Source organism: Gopherus evgoodei, chromosome 6 (assembly GCF_007399415.2).
Source record: "Gopherus evgoodei ecotype Sinaloan lineage chromosome 6, rGopEvg1_v1.p, whole genome shotgun sequence".
NCBI classification, from domain to species: Eukaryota; Metazoa; Chordata; order Testudines; family Testudinidae; genus Gopherus; species Gopherus evgoodei.
The window spans coordinates 43526130-43544649 of NC_044327.1; the positions used below are offsets into that span (position 1 = coordinate 43526130).

Below are 18520 nucleotides of genomic sequence, written 5' to 3' on the forward strand. Positions count from 1 at the left end.
TTCACTGATTGCACTCCACACCTGGCTGAGCAAACAGGAAGGGGATTTTTAAAATTCCCAGGGCATTAAAGGGCGGGTCACCTGAGGCCAGGGCAGTAGGGTTTGAACTGATGAGTAGAGTGGCTGAGCAGGCATTCTGGGATACCTCCGAATACCTCTGGAGGTCAACAACAGCGCTTTTGGTGGCAACACTGGCGGAACAGCGCTGCATCACCAGCGCTGCAGTCGTTATTCCCCAGGCAGAGGTGGGGTACATGCAGCGCTGTAGCCAGGGAGATACAGAGGTATATGTGCCTTGCAAATGTAGACGGTGAGTAAGTTGCTGCGCTGTAAAGCCACCACCAGCGCTGCAACTCTCCAGTGTAGCCAAGGCCTGAAAATTCAAACTGAAATGATAAAATGAAAGTCTGCTTAAGCTCTGACATGTACACTGAATACTTTCTCTTACTAAACTGCAGAGACATTGAGCAAAGAAATAACTTTTACTGTACCCTCTTTAAAACATTTTCCCCACTCCATAAAATCCAACATCATCACCTTGCTTGTTAAACCCAAACCAGAATATGCAAAAACTCTGTAACTGCACTTATAATATTCATCCATTACGCAACAACAAACAGCCAGAAAATTTCACAGAAGGGGTAAACTTCTAGGCTGAATGTTTTTTTATTGGTTGTTCAATAAGGACATTCAGCTTATTTCAGGACATAACAACAGTTTGTACTTGCAGCTCACCTTTAAGGCTCAGATTTAGAGTTCAGGTTATTGCATCATATATTTTCAATAAAAATTAAAGATAAAATTTTAGCTTTAAATATGAATTTTCTTTCTAAAACAAAACAAATCTAATAAGGGGAAAGCTCCTTCAATGAATCTGTGCCAGGTGCCCTGACTGAGATCTACTATGCTTGATAGAGAGATCACTCATGATGAAAACTTTCTATAGCTATAGTAGGATTAGAAAAATCAAGGTCATATTTGATTGGTCATTATATATGCTTCTGCTGCATTTATTTTATGTATTAGCTGACCTACAAATAGTATTAGTAGAAATAGACACAAAATATCTTTTGACCATGCTTCCTACAGCTTATTCTCTCCTTTGACTTTGGGTTCCTTGCCCCTTAAAAAACAAAGCTTTATTTTGGTGTTCCATCCACATCTGCTTTAGAGACTGAAAATTGTTGACACTCAGAGTAATCATTCCTTAATATTTCCTGTTTTGTGTTGCTGCTATGGCCAATCCTTTTTTAAAATTATTATTATTTTAAACTGTGGATACCCCTTATGTACATAGACCTGATGGATAGACGACTACTTTCTGCCTGTATCAACTCTGTTGTAGCAGACTGCCTACTTGAGTCTCTATTATTGCCTTTTGGAAGGCTGAAACTTCTTAGAACTATAGGGTTAGAAGGGACTGCTGAGGTCATTTAGTCTAACCTCCTACCAGGATGAAGGATTTGTTGTATCTAATCTATCCAAGACAGATGGCTATCCAGCCTCTTTCTGAAAACATCAAGTGAAGGAGCTTCTTGTTTTTCTTATTTATGTAGGTAGACTACTGATGTAAAATTTGTGTGTCTTCATATATAGATTTATTGAAAACTATCAAAGCCAACATATCCACTCTTAGCTCAAGAAAGCTAATGCTGTTGTGCTTCTCTGACTCTAACCACTTCTCTGGAAATGAGAAATAATTTTACTAGAGGGGGGCAGAGATTCACCTTGCCCTTTAACTCTCTTGTTTCCCAGTTTCCTTCCTGCTTCCCGAATCCTATTTCCAGTGTATGTGCAGTTGTACAGTGCAGCATACTCAGAGTCTGCTCCCACTCCCTTATTCCTCCCTGATGTCTGCTTTCTTCTCCCCACTATCAACAGCTCCCCTTAAACAGTCCACTTCCCTCATAGATATCTTCCCTCTTCTACTCCCTCTCTCCTTCATTAAGCCAACAAAGGCTGTGGGGGGCAAAGATGCAATTCTCAGCTCAGGACAATTTATCAATTTGTCAATTACTTTGGATTTGAATATGAATGTTCATTCATTTGGCTAATTTAAAATGATACTTCTCATTTTGTCAATGCACATTAAGCAGACTTTGCCAAAAGTTAACTGAAGTGAGAAAGTCTTATAGTGGATTTCAGACCTCGTTCAGTGCATTAGTGTTGTCTTTCTATAATGTGAGGCACATTAATGTATCTAACTTCAAAGCCATTTTCCATCTCATGTGTATCAAAAAAATCTAAATATTTTTGTACTGGAATTCCAAAAATGCACAGAAAAGAAATTAAAATATTAAACTATAACAGATAAAATGAAAATCCCAAAATTAGCAGCAGGAATTTTTAAAACTGGCATTATATAAGTCTGTATCAATGGCCCGAGTAGCAGGTACACTAGTTGGTGATGGATAATGAAACACAGGATTATGGGCATAAATAGAACATAAAAGTTGAGGATGAATTTTGATATTTATGCAAATCATTATCTTGATTTTTGAACCATCTGAGGATATATACTGACCCAAGCAGTAGACTGGGATAGAATGCTCTGAAGAAATTTGACCACACTTTGACTCCCATCAAAACTCTTTTCCCTGATTATATGTTTCAACAGAACAGATTCAACTTCTGTTGGATCGATTACTTTACCTGGGAGTCAGGAGAGGTATTATTATATACTGATACATTTGATTTCTGGAGGGGAGGGTTAAATGGGTGAGCAAAAGCTTTGATTTCTTACTCCAAGTTTTAATGTCTGTAGTATATTTTCTTTGATCACATTTTGAACTTAATTCTTAAATTATCTTGACAAACAAACTGATGAAACTTGTAAACCTTAATTAAAGACTGCTATTGATTATTTTTATAAGGAGGACCCAAGAGAGTACGCAATGGGAGAGTAAAGAAATATGTGCTTACAAAAAGTTCACGTGCAATTAAGATGTTTCAAATCATCATATGCAGATCAGTAAGAAGCAAAAATCCAATCATCGACAGCCATTCTTGTAATTTTTATAACTATCAGCATGACCGATTCAGTAAGTTAGAGACTATTGCAGAAATGCCTGCATAAGTTTGAATGATCAGCTTTCTGTTAATGTTACCATAGCATATAAAATGCTAGCAATAATTTCATTATACTCCAAATTTGAAAATAAAAATGAGTATAAAACAGCAGCAGAATATACTAAATCAGGATAAAGGACAATGAGAACACAAAGAAAAAGTCATCTTCAGTAAACAGCAAGATGCCATTCTGGAATGAAAATAAATTAGCCCACAAGGTGGCAGAGAAGAGACAGCAAAAATAAAACACAAAAACTCACACCTCAGTCTGTCATAGTCACAGGTGAGTCTCTTTCTTTACTATTTCTTCATGCACAGAAAGTTGTCAGATACACTAAATTTCTGACTTGTTAAGTGCACTGTTCACTTCTAAAATGTGTTGCTTATGTAAAAGTCTAAAAGACAGAAAGCATCTTCATCCCGTATTTTCTGGAGGACCGTCACCTTTCTGGGGTGGTCTGAGCCCCACTCCCTAATTGCTTCATGTGATCTGGGGAGGGGAGATCACTGGCCTTCTGGGAGCATCTGAGCCCCCCAATGTGCCCACCAGGATCTGTAGGACCCTGCCCACCCTGCCTCTCTCATGTATGCCAAGTTCTGGGGGTCTTAACTTTCTCAGAATGTCTGAGCCTCTCTCCCTCCAGTCTCCCCCCACCATGTGGGACAGGACTGGGGGAGCCTTGTCTCTCTGAGGGTATGTCTTCACTAGCAACATTAAAGCGCTATTGCAGCAGCACTTTAACATGGTTGTGTATTCGCGGCACCAGCGCTGAGAAAAAAAAACAAACACCTCCATGAGGGGAGTAGCTTCCAGTGCTGGCAGCGCGGCTCCCAGTGCTGGTGCACTGTCTACACTGCCACTTTATGGAACTGAAACTTGCAGCACTCCAGGGGTGTTTTTTCACACCCCTGAGCGAGAACGTTGCAGCGCTGTAAAGTGCCACTGTGGACAAGCCCTGAGTGAGGACTTTCGATCAGGCAAGCTCAGAGCATGGACCAAGGCAAGAGCACACTGAGAAGGGGTGAGGAGCAGGGAATATGTATGCTTCACATATATCAAAAACTCTCCAACACTGGGGAGGTGAGAAGGGAACACCCACTGACGTTAAAGGAGCAGTTCACATGTCTCAGAGCTATTGTTTCAGGCAGCATTTAAGTCCAAACTCTTTCAAATGAGACCATCTCATTGAGATGAATGGGTCACTTAACACTTCTCTGAATGCTATGCTGCTGATGGATGTATGGAAACCCTCCCCTCCGTTCTCTCTCTCATTTCAGACAATATTCTACTCCTAGGGGGAATTCTGCGTGACTGCGTGCCCACAGAAAACACCTTCTCCCCTACAGATTTCTTGCGTTTCCCTGCAGAAAACAGCAGGGAAGCAAAGGGAAGCCGCATGGGGAGGTAGGGCGATGGGTGATCATGGGTGCACTTTTGGGGGGGGAGGATTCCCCCCCTCCAAACAGAGGTGAGGCATGGGGATGCACATGGGGTTATATGCCACTGCCCCCCGTCATTCTGCTAGTGCAGAGCTGCCCAGCTGAAGGAGGCTGTGTCTGGGCTCCACTGACTCTGCAGCTGAACGCCGTTTCTTGGGTCCTAATGCCAGTCACGCTCCCCTACTTTGTGCTGGGTGCCTTCCTGTTTTCTATTCCATGCAACAGTGAGTGCTCGCAGTGGGACTGGGTAAGGGAGGGTGAGGAAAATGGGGGAAGGGGGGGTGACGAGGTGGGGGAAAGAGGCAGTGGGGAGAAAGAGGAGATGGAATACGTCAGGGGGAGGGAAAATGTGGGACTGAGCATCCTCTCAGTAGCAGCTGGGGCTTCCCCATTAAGCAGGCTCATTGACCCCTCACCCTGACAACCCCTACTCCCCTACACCTGGATCCTTTCAATGAGCCCTCAACATATCAAGCCCCAGTCCCCCAGCACCTGGACCCTCCACTGAGACCCCCACACCCAGTTTCCCCCCTCCCCCTCTGAGCCCCAATTACCTTCACCTGGATCCCCTAGAGAGTCCCACTGCCCCAGAACCCCCCAATGAGCCTCTGGGCATCTAGATCAATCACTGAGCCGCCCTCACCCAGATTGCCCCGCAGATAAACCTCTGACCCCACACCTGGATCCCCTCACATTGAGCCCCTCCACACATGGATCCTGCTGGGCTGAGCTTGCCCACCCACACTTAATGCACTTGGCACAGAGGGGCAGGGCCCTGGAGTGTTTCTGGGGCAAGCCCAACCCTTACACCTTATTGCTGAGTCTCTGTACCAGGGGAGGTGGGGGCTTCAGGGTGCTCTCCTACCTCAATGCAGCCAGTGGCCTGTGCTCTCCACTGCCATGCTGGAGCCACATTTATTTATTGACAAATACAATTTGCAGAATTTTAAAATATTGTGCACATAATTTTTAATTTTTAGGCACAGAATTCCCTCAGGAGCAATATTATAATGCTCTCCTCTAGCTAAGGTTGGAAAGCCTTTAAGTGATATTTAAAGGACGAATCTAAGTGCTGTAAAATCCAGATGCTTATACAAATTGTCTTGTCATTTGCCAAGCCTCATGGCAGCATAGGGTAGGGTTAATTAGCCAAATGTGGAGGCATCTGAGCCACGGGTTCCCAAGAGAGAGACTCCAGAAATAAGAGCATTTAATTAACTTCCCAGATTCCAATAACTTCAGAAACACACCCTGGGCAGAAATCTGAGAATGAACTGTTAACATCTGCAAAAATCTGCTTCCATCAAAGATTTTATTGGGGGCGGGGGGGGAGTTGTTTTGTTTTGTTAAGAAAATAAATTACTCATGCAAATGCTTACTAGGAGAGAAAGGGTGATTGGAGTACAAAAGTAGGTGGCAAAAGGCAGAGGGGCTTGGGTCTCCAATGAGGGATCCAGAAGGGGCTAAATTATGTGAAGGGGTGGTAAGGAAGCGAAGAGGGGTTGTGTGAGGTCATGTAAGGCAGAGAGGGGAGGAACTAGAAGAGGAGAAGACAGGAGGGGTTAAAGAATTAGAGCAGAAATTGTTGTGGGTTTTTGAGTGACATGGGCTGTCACTGAAATCTCTTCCGTGTGTGCGACCTAGGATCTGGGGGAGTCCTCCCCCTCTGCGGGGATCTGAACCCCTCTCCCTGCATGCTTTTCTAGGATCTGGGGAACACCCTTTTTGGGTGTCCTAGCCCATCTCCCTCCAAGCTGGAATCTGGCATGGGGCTAATGAAGGTAACATAAATTTAAACATCTGAAATCCAGAGAGTAAGTAGTTAAGATACACGCCACCCTGGTGTGAGATAACAGGGCTCACCAGAGTGTGTAGGGGAAGAGCCTGGATTGGAGGAGGGGTGGACTGGACCTGGCCATGCCTGGCTGAAGCAGGGGCAAGAATCACATCTGGAGTGAGGGGCCAGCTCAGTGTGCAGTTTGGGCTATGCTTAATGCAGCAGCAAGATAGGGGACCTGCAGGAGACAGCATGGAGCAATATCTTACAGGTTAATGGCTTCTATAGCCCTAATTCATGGCTTTATGGGGGCAGGAAGGAGTAAGGGAGCTGGACATTTTGGAGGGCAGGCTACATATGGTAGGGAACAGAGAAGGAGAGAGACACACCAGTCTTCTCTCACATGCTTATAGTTACTGCAACAACCATGTAATAAAACTGTCAAGGTTTTTGGACATAGACCATGGATGAGATTTCTCCCACCCTGTTAAGCAACTAAACATTGCAAAGCATGGCCATTATCCCCATTCCAGTATAACAAAATGTACAGGAAGTGGGAGGAGCACAGAGAAAACATATAGTAATTGTGTGGCTTAGAAGTGGAAATACCTTTGGCTTGGAACTATTCTTAGCTCTGCCACTGCCCTGCTGGGTGACGATGGGGCAAGTAACTTCAGCTCTCTACGCCTCAGTTTCCTATCTGTAAAATGCAGATAATGATGTAAAGTTCTATGATATCTACTGCTGAAAAAGCTATATAAAATTTAGCTCATCTGATTATTACGTAGCCACAGTAGCATATCAGATACAAATTTGGATGAGAATTCATAGAATCATAGAATATCAGGGTTGGAAGGGACCTCAGATCGCCATCTAGTCCAACCTCCTGCTCCAAGCAGGACCAATCCCCAGAAATATTTTTGTCCCAAAACCCTAAATGGCCCCCTCAAGAACTGAACTCACAACCCTGGGTTTAGCAGGCCAATGCTCAAACCACTGAGCTATCCCTCCCCCCCACATTACAGCTATCTAAATGACCAACAAGCATTTTTCCTTCTGTTTGAAAACCTGGTAAATTAAATGGCAAAAAAGTTTATTAATACAAAGTTAACATGACCAGTAATAGTTCATGCTCTTCCAGAACATCCAGTTCAGCAAAACTCAAATATTTGAAAAAAGACAGTTACTCACCTTTGTAACTGTTGTTCTTCGAGATGTGTTGCTCATATCCATTCCAATGAGGTGTGCGCATTCCGCGTGCACGTTTGTCGGAAGATTTTTACCCAAGCAACACTCGGTGGGTCGGCTGGGCGCTCCCTGGAATGGCGCCGCTATGGCTCCTGATATATACCCCTGCCGACCCAACCGCCCCTAAGTTCCTTCTTGCCGGCTACTCCGACAGTGGGGAAGGAGGGCGGGTTTGGAATGGATATGAGCAACACATCTCGAAGAACAACAGTTACAAAGGTGAGTAACCGTCTTTTCTTCTTCGAGTGCCTGCTCATATCGATTCCAATTAGGTGATTCCCAAGCCTTACCTAGGCGGTAGGGTCAGAGTGAGATATTGCACAATGCAAAACTGCTGAGCCAAAAGCTGCATCATCTCTGGACTGTTGAACCAGAGCATAATGTGAAACAAAGGTGTGGACCGAAGACCAGGTAGCTGTGCGACATATCTCCTGGATAGGTACACAAGCCAGGAAGGCGGCAGATGAAGCCTGAGCCCTGGTAGAATGCGCGGTGATGTGGCTTGGGGAAATATGAGCCAAATCATAACAAGTGCGGATGCACGCCGTCACCCAAGATGAGATCCTCTGAGAGGAAACAGGTAGGCCTTTCATTCGGTCAGCTACCGTGACAAAGAGTTGGGGCATTTTACAAAAGGGTTTTGTCCGCTCAATATAAAATGTGAGCGCTCTACGGACGTCCAGGGAGTGCAATTGTTGTTCCTGTCGTGTTGAGTGTGGCTTTGGGAAGAAGACCGGGAGAAAGATGTCCTGGTTAACATGAAATGCCGAAACCATCTTAGGGAGGAATGCTGGGTGTGGTCGCAACTGCACCTTGTCCCTGTGGAACACAGTGTATGGCGGATCCACCGTAAGAGCCCTAAGCTCGGAGACTCGTCTGGCCGATGTAATGGCTACGAGGAAAGCTGTCTTCCAAGACAGGTAGAGTAGCGAGCAGGTTGCTAATGGCTCGAATCGGGGAGACATAAGTCTGGTTAAAACCAGGTTGAGGTCCCAGGTCGGGGCGGGGCAGTGTAGTTCAGGGTATAAGTGCTTCAAGCCCTTGAGGAACCTCGAAACAATAGGGTGTGAGAACACGGAACGGCCACCTTCTCCTGGGTGGAAGGTAGAGATGGCTGCCAAGTGTACCCTCAGTGATGATACTGCTAGGCCCTGCTGTTTGAGAGAACAGAAGTAGTCCAAAATAGAGGGAATCAGGACCTCAGTGGGAGTAAGATTATGTGTTTCGCATCAGCAGGTGAAACACTTCCACTTGGCCAGATACGTTGACTGGGTGGAAGGTTTCCTGCTACCCAGGAGAACTTGTCATACTGATGCACAGCAACATAACTCTAACTGGTTTAGCCTCGCAGCGGCCACGCCGTGAGGTGAAGGGCCTGCAGGTCTGGGTGGTGAAGTCTGCCGTGGTCCTGAGTTATGAGGTCTTGGTGGAGTAGCAGGGTAATTGGGTTGGCTATCGACAGGTCGAGCAACGTGGTGTACCAGTGCTGCCTGGGCCACGCTGGAGTGATCATGATTAGGCGCGTTGTGTCCCTGCGGAGTTTTAGCAGGACCTTGTGAACCAGCGGGAATGGTGGGAACGCATAAAGCAGCTGGTTCTTCCATGGCATCAGGAAAGCGTCCGAGATCGATCCTGGGGAGAGACCTTGGAAGGAGCAGAACATCTGGCATTTCCTGTTCGCGCGGGAAGCAAACAGGTCTATGTGGGGAAATCCCCACTTCTGGAAAACAGAATGAATAACGTCCGGGCGGATCGACCACTCGTGAGACAGGAAGGACCTTCCGAGTCGATACGCCAGAGCGTTCCGAACCCCTGGGAGAAAGGACGCAACCAGGTCTATCGAGTGGGCTATGCAAAAGTCCCAGAGTTGGATGGGCCTCCTGACAAAAGGGGGAGGATCGTGTCTCTCCCTGCTTGTTTATGTAGTACATGGCCGTTGTGTTGTCTGTAAACACTGAGACACAACGGCCTTGTAAATGTTGCTGGAATGCCTGGCACGCCAGGCGGACTGCTCTCAGTTCTCGGACATTTATGTGTAATGCCAGCTCCCGAGATGACCAGAGGCCTTGAGTACGAAGGTGTCCGAGGTGAGCACCCCAGCCGAGAGATGACGCGTCCATCATCAGGGACATTGAGGGTTGGGACGGATGGAACAGCAGCCCTGTACACACCAGGGAGGGAGTCAGCCACCAGTCTAGGGAGCCTAGGGTGCTCGGGGGAAATGGTGACTATCATGTCTATTGGGTCCCTGCTCGGGCAGTATATCGAGTTGAGCCAAGGTTGGAGAGGACGGAGGCAGACCCTGGCGTATTTCGTCACGAACGTGCAGGCAGCCATGTGACCCAGGAGACTGAGACAAGTGCGAGCCGAGGTCGTCGGGAAATTCTGTAGACCTCGGATGATTGTTGCCATCGCCTGAAACCGCGGCTGTGGTAAGCAGGCCCTGGTTAGATTGGAGTCCAGGATAGCTCCTATGAAGTCTAACCTCTGCGTGGGAACAGAGTGGATTTTTCTATATTGATCATCAGGCCTAGACGTGTGAATAGGTCCTTGATGATGCTCTCATGCTGGGTGACTTGTGTCTCGGAGGCCCCTCGGATGAGCCAATCGTCCAGATACGGAAAAACGTGTATCTGACGTCGGCGGAGATTGGCGGCGACTACGGCTATACACTTTGTAAATACCCTTGGGACTGCAGAAAGGCCAAATGGCAGGACCGTAAACTGGAAGTGCTGACGGTTGGCTACGAAGCGGAGGAACCTCCTGTGCAGAGGAAAAATGGCGATGTAAAAGTACGCGTCCTTCACGTTGAGGGCAGCATACCAGTCTCCAGGATCCAAGGATGGGATAATGGTCCCAAGGGATACCATGCGGAACTTCAACTTTATCATAAACTGGTGGAGTCCTCGCAGGTCTAGGATAGGTCTGAGACCTCCCTTCGACTTGGGGATTAGGAAATAACAGGAGTAAAACCCCTTGCCCCTTTCGTCCGTTGGTACCTCCTCTATAGCTCCCATGGCGAGGAGCGTCCGCACCTCTTGCAAGAGGAATTGCTCGTGAGAGAGGTCCCTGAAGAGGGACAGGATTGGAGGGTGGGAAGGCGGTGTTGAAATAAATTGGAGGTGGTACCCATACTCCACTGTACGTAGGACCCAGGAATCTGAAGTTAACTGGGACCACGCCGGGAGGAAGTAGGAGAGACGGTTGGAGAAGGGAGGAAAAGGATCCTGGCCTGTAACCAGTATGCCGCTCTCGGGCACACCTTCAAAAGTTCGTCTTTGGTCCCGCTGGTGGTTTCAAGGGACCTTGATTTTGGCCCCCTTGGGGTCCTGACTGTCATCTACGACCACCTCGGCCGCGCTGCCTGCCGAAGTCCTGTCTTTGTCTAGGCGCAGAGTACGGGTGGTGAGGCTGGGGACGGAAAGGCCTGCGTTGGGTCACCAGCGTATGCATGCCAAGAGAGCGCATTATGACCGTGTTGCCCTTTAAACTTTGCAGCCTAAGGTCAGTCTTTTCCAAGAAGAGACCTTTACCATCAAATGGTAAGTCCTGAATGGTATACTGGAGCTCCGGTGGGAGGCTTGAAACCTGAAGCCATGAGATGAGCCTCATGGCAACACCCAAGGCCAGAGTCCTGGCTGCTGAGTCAGCTGCATCCAACGAAGACTGGAGGGAAGGTCTGGCCACCTTTTTCCCTTCCTCCAAGAGGGTAGCGAACTCTTGGCGGGAGTCTTGAGGGAGTAGCTTCGTAAACTTACCTACCGCCACCCAGGTGTTATAATTATAGCTGCTAAGCAGGGCTTGTTGATTTGCCACCCGGAGCTGTAGGGCACCGGCCGAGTACACTTTGCGGCCGAGTAAGTCCATTCGCCTAGCCTTCTTCGATTTTGTGGCTGGCGCCTGCTGGCCATGGCATTCTCTCTCATTAACAGATTGGACGACTAGTGAGCAGGGAGGAGGATGGACATACAAGTACTCGAACCCTTTAGAGGGCACCATGTATTTACGCTCGACTCCCCTGGCTGCAGGAGTGATAGAGGCTGGAGACTGCCATATAGTATCAGCATTGGCCTGGATGGTCCAAATAAACGGTAGGGCCACTCTGGTGGGGGCATCCGTCGACAGAATGTCCACTACCGGGTCCTCTACCTCTGGGACCACCTCCACCTGGAGGTTCATATTGAGTGCTACTCTCCTCACGAGGTCCTGATGGGCTCTCAGGTCGATTGGAGGAGGGCCCAAGGAGGATGTTCCTGCCACCGCCTCATCTGGAGAAGAGGAAGAGGAGATGCTGGGGACGAGCGGGTCCTGTGTGACCTCTTGCTCTTGGGTGACCTCCTGCTCCAGTGGAACCTGGGAGTCTGATGGTTGAACTGGGGCTTCCTCCGTAGCAGTTGGAGGGGGATGGCTAACTGTCGCCACTGGCACTTGGTACTCTGAAGGGACAGAGCGGGATAGAACTACTAGTACGCCTTGGGCCTGGTGGTACGCCCAAGGTGTCCAGAATGACCACTGATGGGGGCCTTGGGCCTGGGCCTGGGCCTGGGCCTCTTGGAAGACTGTGCATAAGAGCTGTCCGCGTGGGACGACACTGGTGTGTGTCTGGATGGCCATGGAGTGGCTGAAAAGCCCTGGGAAGAGTCTCTGTCTCTAGTGGATCTTGCTCTACTCGGCACCGGGGACCGGTACCGGGAGGCATACCGGTACCGGGAATGAGATCGGGACCTGCGACTGGAGCGGTGCCGGGAAATCGGCTGAGATCTCGAGGCTTGACGTTGGGAGCGACTATGGGAGTCACGGTGCCTGGAGCAGTGCCGGCAGCTGGAGTGGTGCCGAGAGTAGCGGCCCGGCGAATCAGATACTGAACGGTGCCGCAAGTGCGACCGGTACCGAGGAGGAGAACGGTGCCGGGACTGCGAGAGACGCTGGGAGCGGGAGCGCCGACAGGACATAAAACGTCTGTGGTACCGTGATCATGAACGGTGTCGCTCTGCTGTGCCAATAGAGGATGGTCTTATCAAGGCAGGCTTGCCGAGACTGTATTAACCCGCACCGGCGGTGTCGGAGGGTTGAGGCAGCGTCGACTCTGTCATGGCAATCAGATCCCTCGCCATTGAGAATGTCTCCAGTGTGGATGGAATAGTAAGCTCAACCACAGCTCACGCCATGGAGCTGACAGGCACCGGACTTGACGGCCCTTGTGGGACCGGAATCGACAGTGCCGACGTTGTCGGTGCCGCAGCAGGTGTCGGTGCCAGGCAATCCGACTTAGATGAGCTCTTTGGCTGCGGTGCAGGTGGCACAGAAGCAGCAGGAGTCTTAGGCTTTCTCAACCTCGGGGAGAGGGAGTGGTGCCGAGTCAACTTTGGTGCCGGTGCTGGCCGGTGCCGAGAAGGCACTTCTGCCCGCCGATTGTCCAGCGCTCTGTGCCGAAGGCGCACGGGTAAGAGCCGCCTCCATGAGGAGGTGTTTTAGCCAAAAGTCCCGCTCCTTTTTTGTTCTCGGCTTAAAGGCCTTGCAAATGTGACACTTGTCTGCCAGGTGAGATTCCCCAAGGCACTTAAGACAGGAGTCGTGTGGCTCTCCTGTCGGCATCAGCTTGTGACAGGCAGAGCACGGTTTGAAACTCGGTGAACTGGGCATGGGCCCCAGCACCGGGTGCAGGGAAGAGGCTAATCCCCAAACCCCTCTTAACTATAACACTAACTATAATTATATAACTCTGAACTATATACACAAAAAGTAACTAGAGAACTACGAGTAGCTAGGGAGGTGGAGGTCAGTAAAACCGCACTCCACAGTTCCAACGACCGACATGGGTGGTAAGAAGGAACTGAGAGGTGCTTGGGTCGGCAGGGGTATATATCCGGCGCCACAGCGTGCCACTCCAGGGGGCGCCTAGCCGACCCACCGAGTGTTGCTACGAATGTGATGAATGTGCACGCAGAGCACGCACACCTAACTGGAATCGATATGAGCAAGCACTCGAAGAAGAACGAAGAAATCCAGAGTTAAAGTTAATGTCCACACAGCCTTAACTCTGCCCTCTTTGGGTGCCCACACCACACATACACTTTGTCTTTTCATTATGATGCATAGGCGCTACTTGCCCTAAAACACTGAGCCTACTCCTCTGACAGAATACCACACTTTTTAATCCAGAGACCGCTTTCATATCTCATCTCACTACTGATGATACTCATGGCAAGAAGCCCTAGTGCAGGAGTGGCCAACCTGAGCCTGAGAAGGCACCAGAATTTACCAATGTACATTGCCAAAGAGTCACAGTAATACATCAGCAGCCCTCCATCTACTCCTCCATCCTGCTCCCATCACCTACCACCCACCGACAGCCCCGCCAATCAGCACTTCCCCCTCCCTCCCCGCACCTCCCAATCAGCTGTTTCGTGGCGTGCAGGAGGCTCAGGAGAGGGGGAGAGGCACGGCAGGCTCAGGGGACAGTGTGGGAAGGGGTGGAGTGGGGGCAGGGCCTGTAACAGAGCCAGGGGTTGAGCAGTGAGCACCCCCTAGCACATTGGAAAGTTGGCACCTGTAGCTCCAGCCCCGGAGTCGGTGCCTATACAAAGAGCCGCATATTAACTTCTGAAGAGTCGCATGTGGCTCCAGAGCCACAGGTTGGCCATCCCTGGCCTAGTGCCGTGCTACTGATACAACCTACACAATTTTGTATTGAAATGATGAAGAGTAGAACCTCAAAATACATATCCATCTCCTTCTTTTGATAGCACATGAGAAGGGACTTAGGCCCAGATCTCCTCATATCACAGTCAAAGTTCTATAGCGCTCCTCAAACTAATCCCCACATCTTTTTATATCACAATCACAGCTCTTCCAAGCTGCTCCAAAATATTTCGCCACCATTCAATACAGATACAACTAACACAGTCAATGCAGCTGAAGTGCAGGTAGATAATTCCTAGTGAATGCTGCCAGCTCCTGGGGGCAGAGTTAAGGCTGCATGGGTGTTTACCTCAACTCCGTATTTTCTGGTTTTCAGAACACTGAATTTTCCTGAACTCAGTGTCCTGGAATGGAACAAATTATCACCAGGCAACCTTAATGCCACATGAACAAAGTTTTTTTTTTACCATTTATTATTTGTATTTCACTAGTGCCTAAATCAGGGGTGGGCAAACTACAGCCCATGGGCCAGATCTGGCCCATCAGGCTTTGGATTTGGCCCACGGGATTGCCATCCCTGTGACACCGCAGGCCCTGTGCAGCTCCTGAAAGCAACCGGCACCACATCCCCGCAGCCCCCCTAGGGGATGGGGGAGCAGAGGGCTCCATGGGCACCGCCCCCCCACCACAGCTCCCATTGGCCAGGAACAGGGAACCGTGGCCAATGGGATCTGCAGAGGAGGTATCCGCAGACGAGGGCAGCATATGGAGTCCTCTGCCTACTCTTCCTCAGGGACATGGTGCTGGCCACTTCTTGGAGCAGTGTGGTGGGGTCAGGGCAGGCAGGCAGGGAGCCTGTCTTAGCCCTCCTGCGTGCCACTGCCATCCCAGAACTGCTCCTGTAAGCAGCACCGGGCCAGAGCCCACATCCCTTCTGCACCATGCACCCACAACCCCCTCCTGCACTCCAACCCCCTGCCCTGAGCCTCCTGACATACCCCTCCTTCATCTCAACCCCCTGCCCTGATCCCCCTGCCGCATCCTGCACCCTCTCACACCCCAACCCCCTGCCCTGAGCTCCCTTCTGCACCCTGCATCCCAACCCCCTGCCTAGAGCCCCCTTGTACACCCTGCACCCCTGCTGCGTCCCAATCCCTTGCCCTGAGCCCCTTCCTGCACACTGCACCCCCTCCCACATCCTGCACTCCCCTCCTGCACCCAACCGCCTGCACCAGCCCTACATTCATGGCCCTGCATGCAATTTCCCCACCCAGATGTGGTCCTCAAGCCAAAAAGTTTGCCCACCCCTGGCCTAAATGTTACAATCATGATCAGGGTACCATTGTGCCAAGCATGGCACAAACACAAAATATGAAATGGTCCCTGATCAGATGTAGTTACAATCTAAAAAGATAATACAGACCAGCACCAACAGGCAGACAACAAACAAGTATAATTTTAAAACATAAAAACTTTGGTAATTATTGTTTGGTTATGTTTGTTAAATCCCTAACCTTTCCCCTACTCGCTACATAGTTGTTCTATTATACAGGTGAGTAGACTTTGCATTTCTTCACCTTTAAGTCAAAAATAATCAACCAAAAAGGTTAATCTTAAAAAAATATATCTTACCCTCTCCAAGAAAGAGCAGCTCTCCTCCAACTTCTTCCTCCTCAGAAAACTGAGCAAAATTGGATTATGCAGCATGCCCTCATCAACAGATTTGGGCTATTTCAGAGTCAAGAGGTGAGGGAGTGAATTTCAGAGTCAAGCCCCAACATGGACAGCTCCTTGCCAGCTGCCCTTCCCTTTTAAACTGACGAAGTTCCTGAGCTACCATCTCCACTGATCGTAATTTATTTTGTACATTATCTAAAGCAGAGGTTCTCAAACTGTGGTCCACAAGCTCCATTCAGGTCGTCTGTGGATAGTTCCCTCTAAGGTTCCCATGCAGGTATGGCTCCACTAATTAGGTACCTGGACCCTGGAGAAGATGCACATGTAAGGTGAGGTAGTGGCCTGGGGAGGAATAGGGGGCAGATGGGAGGGAGCAGTGGGGTGAGAAGAGGAGATGGGGGGAATTTGGGACATGCAGGACTGCGGCAGCCAGAGAAAGAGACCACTTTCCCCAGCTCCAGAGTTGCAGCTGCCAGGGAGAAATGGCCCTCCTTCTCAGCTCCAGGGCTGCCACGGTGGGGGAGAGAGGGCACATCCATCACATCAGAAAGGTAAGACTAGTGATATTAAAATATGTATTGTGTGCTTTTATTTTTAGAACAAAAAAAGGTTAATTATTATTAAGGGTTTTTTTTCATATAGCGCTTTTATCCAAAGCGCTTTATAACAGTTAGCTAACAGTACAAACATCATTTGGAAAGGTCATTAAGTGGTCTGCCTAGACCCTCAGCAATTTTCAAGTGGTCCACGAAAAAAAAAGTTTGAGAACCACAGATCTAAAGTCTAAGCATTGCAGTAGCTAAGAGCTATAACTTGGCAATAGCACATGGAGAGAGTCTCCCAAACAGGCAGGCTTTAATCATGTAGGCTTAAAGTGTCAAGACCAGACTTCAAATTCTTAGGGACCCACAGGTAGCAGTATAGATCCTGAGAACAGGTATAACATACTAATAGTGAAATGCTCGACTCATCAGAAGTGTGCCCCTTTTAACACAGGACTCTAAAGAAAAGATGCTACATCAAACACCCCTTTCCTTAGAGCCAACTAATGATCTACTGTATCTTCTGTTAGGAATACTATTCGTATCTAGCAGTTTATAGTTTTGTGTGCATACCTATATGAAATTAGTTGCAAGACTCATTCCTCGGCCAGTTTCTTATACCTATTGATAGAGAGAGCATTACTTACACAGAACTTTGGGCCATTCAACAAATGCCTCATTTGGATTAGAATCCTGATTTTGTGCTGGTGCTTAGCTCATTGTTGGGTGATGAAATTGTGACATCAGATATTACTTAGTCAATCATACAGCACAGCTCACACTAGGATTTACACATTACAATCCCCTTGGTTAACATGCCACAGAAATATTAGGGTTTTTTATTATTACAAATAAATCATTAATAAAAGGCTTTTTTGATCGGGGCACATCAACCAAAAAAAAAAAAAAAAGAAGTATTTTGAATGAGACCTCACTAATTCAAACCATGTAAGAACAGTAAAAATAGTTTCCTGAATACAGAGACAGCTGGCTAAAGAGCTTGTCCTTCTGCATTTGTCTCTTTGTCCTGGGAAACTTCTTGATTATTAACCAAATTGCAAACAAAATTTTAACTTATCAGTCAACTCCAACAGTATCTTTGGGGATTAGAGTTTAAAAACATAGATCTAGACCTCTATATATTCTTCAGGGAGGTTAGAGGGGAACAAAAAACAAGTTACAAAAATGCCACGCAACAAGATCCCAAGAACCACAGACACCCACCCGGCACAAACTGAACATTACTGAGGGAGATAGTTATTGGACTTGTAAAGATTCAGACTGTTCACGCTGACACGACTTTAACCAGTTCATTTAAAATCTCACTGACCTATCAATACACCTGTGTTTTTCCATCACTTTATATGAGAGAGATTTAGATATATTATACATCATCTATTATAAAGGCTAATGGTAAAATTCCAGTAGGATGTACACAGTGGTTTTTTCATGTCTAATGACTATAATTTCATGATGGACAACTACCGTGGAAAATATCAAAGTAGAGTAATTTGCAAGAGCAAGAAAATAGTTCACTTAATCTTATCAATTTCAAGAGATGACTATAAAGCAGCAATTAAATTATTCATTGGTAATTATGCATCCTTGAAGATATCATTTGACTGGATTCTCTTAGATCACAGCTGAATAGTGAGAGACAGGCCAGACCCTTAATTTAGAGAGGAAGGATGGTCCAGTGGTTAGGGCACTAGTTTAGGATGGGGAGACCCAGCCAGGTTCAATTCTCTGCTCCATCACAGATATCATATGTGGCCAGGAGTAAAAATCACTTAGCATCTCTAAGCTTAGGTTTCCATCTGTAAAGTGCAGATGCTAGCACTTCCCTACCTCACAAGGGGATTGTGAAGATAAACACATTAAAGATTGTGAGGTGTTCAGGTACTACAGTGATGTAGTAAGTATCTAAAATAGATACAGATTAGATATCAAAGATTTTTGGACCTCCCAATCATTGGCTTTTCAGCCCCATTCTGGAACATATTGAGTCCCAACAGTCTGGACAACGTTGTCTTTGGACGACATTTAGAAATTATAACAGCCCATACATGGTTATATAGTCCCACAGTGTATACAAGACAGAGATAACTATGTTATCTGTTCTATA

The 18520-nt window shown here is 47.7% G+C and overlaps 1 long non-coding RNA gene across 1 annotated transcript; it reads right to left on the reverse strand.

The window, feature by feature from the left end:
- Positions 1–211: 211 nt before the first annotated feature.
- On the reverse strand, positions 212–16115 carry LOC115653497. Its single transcript, XR_004000935.1, has 3 exons — positions 15809–16115; positions 6896–6986; positions 212–386 (listed from the first exon to the last, which is right to left on the reverse strand). It is a non-coding gene; the product is annotated as an uncharacterized LOC115653497 (long non-coding RNA).
- Positions 16116–18520: the final 2405 nt, after the last annotated feature.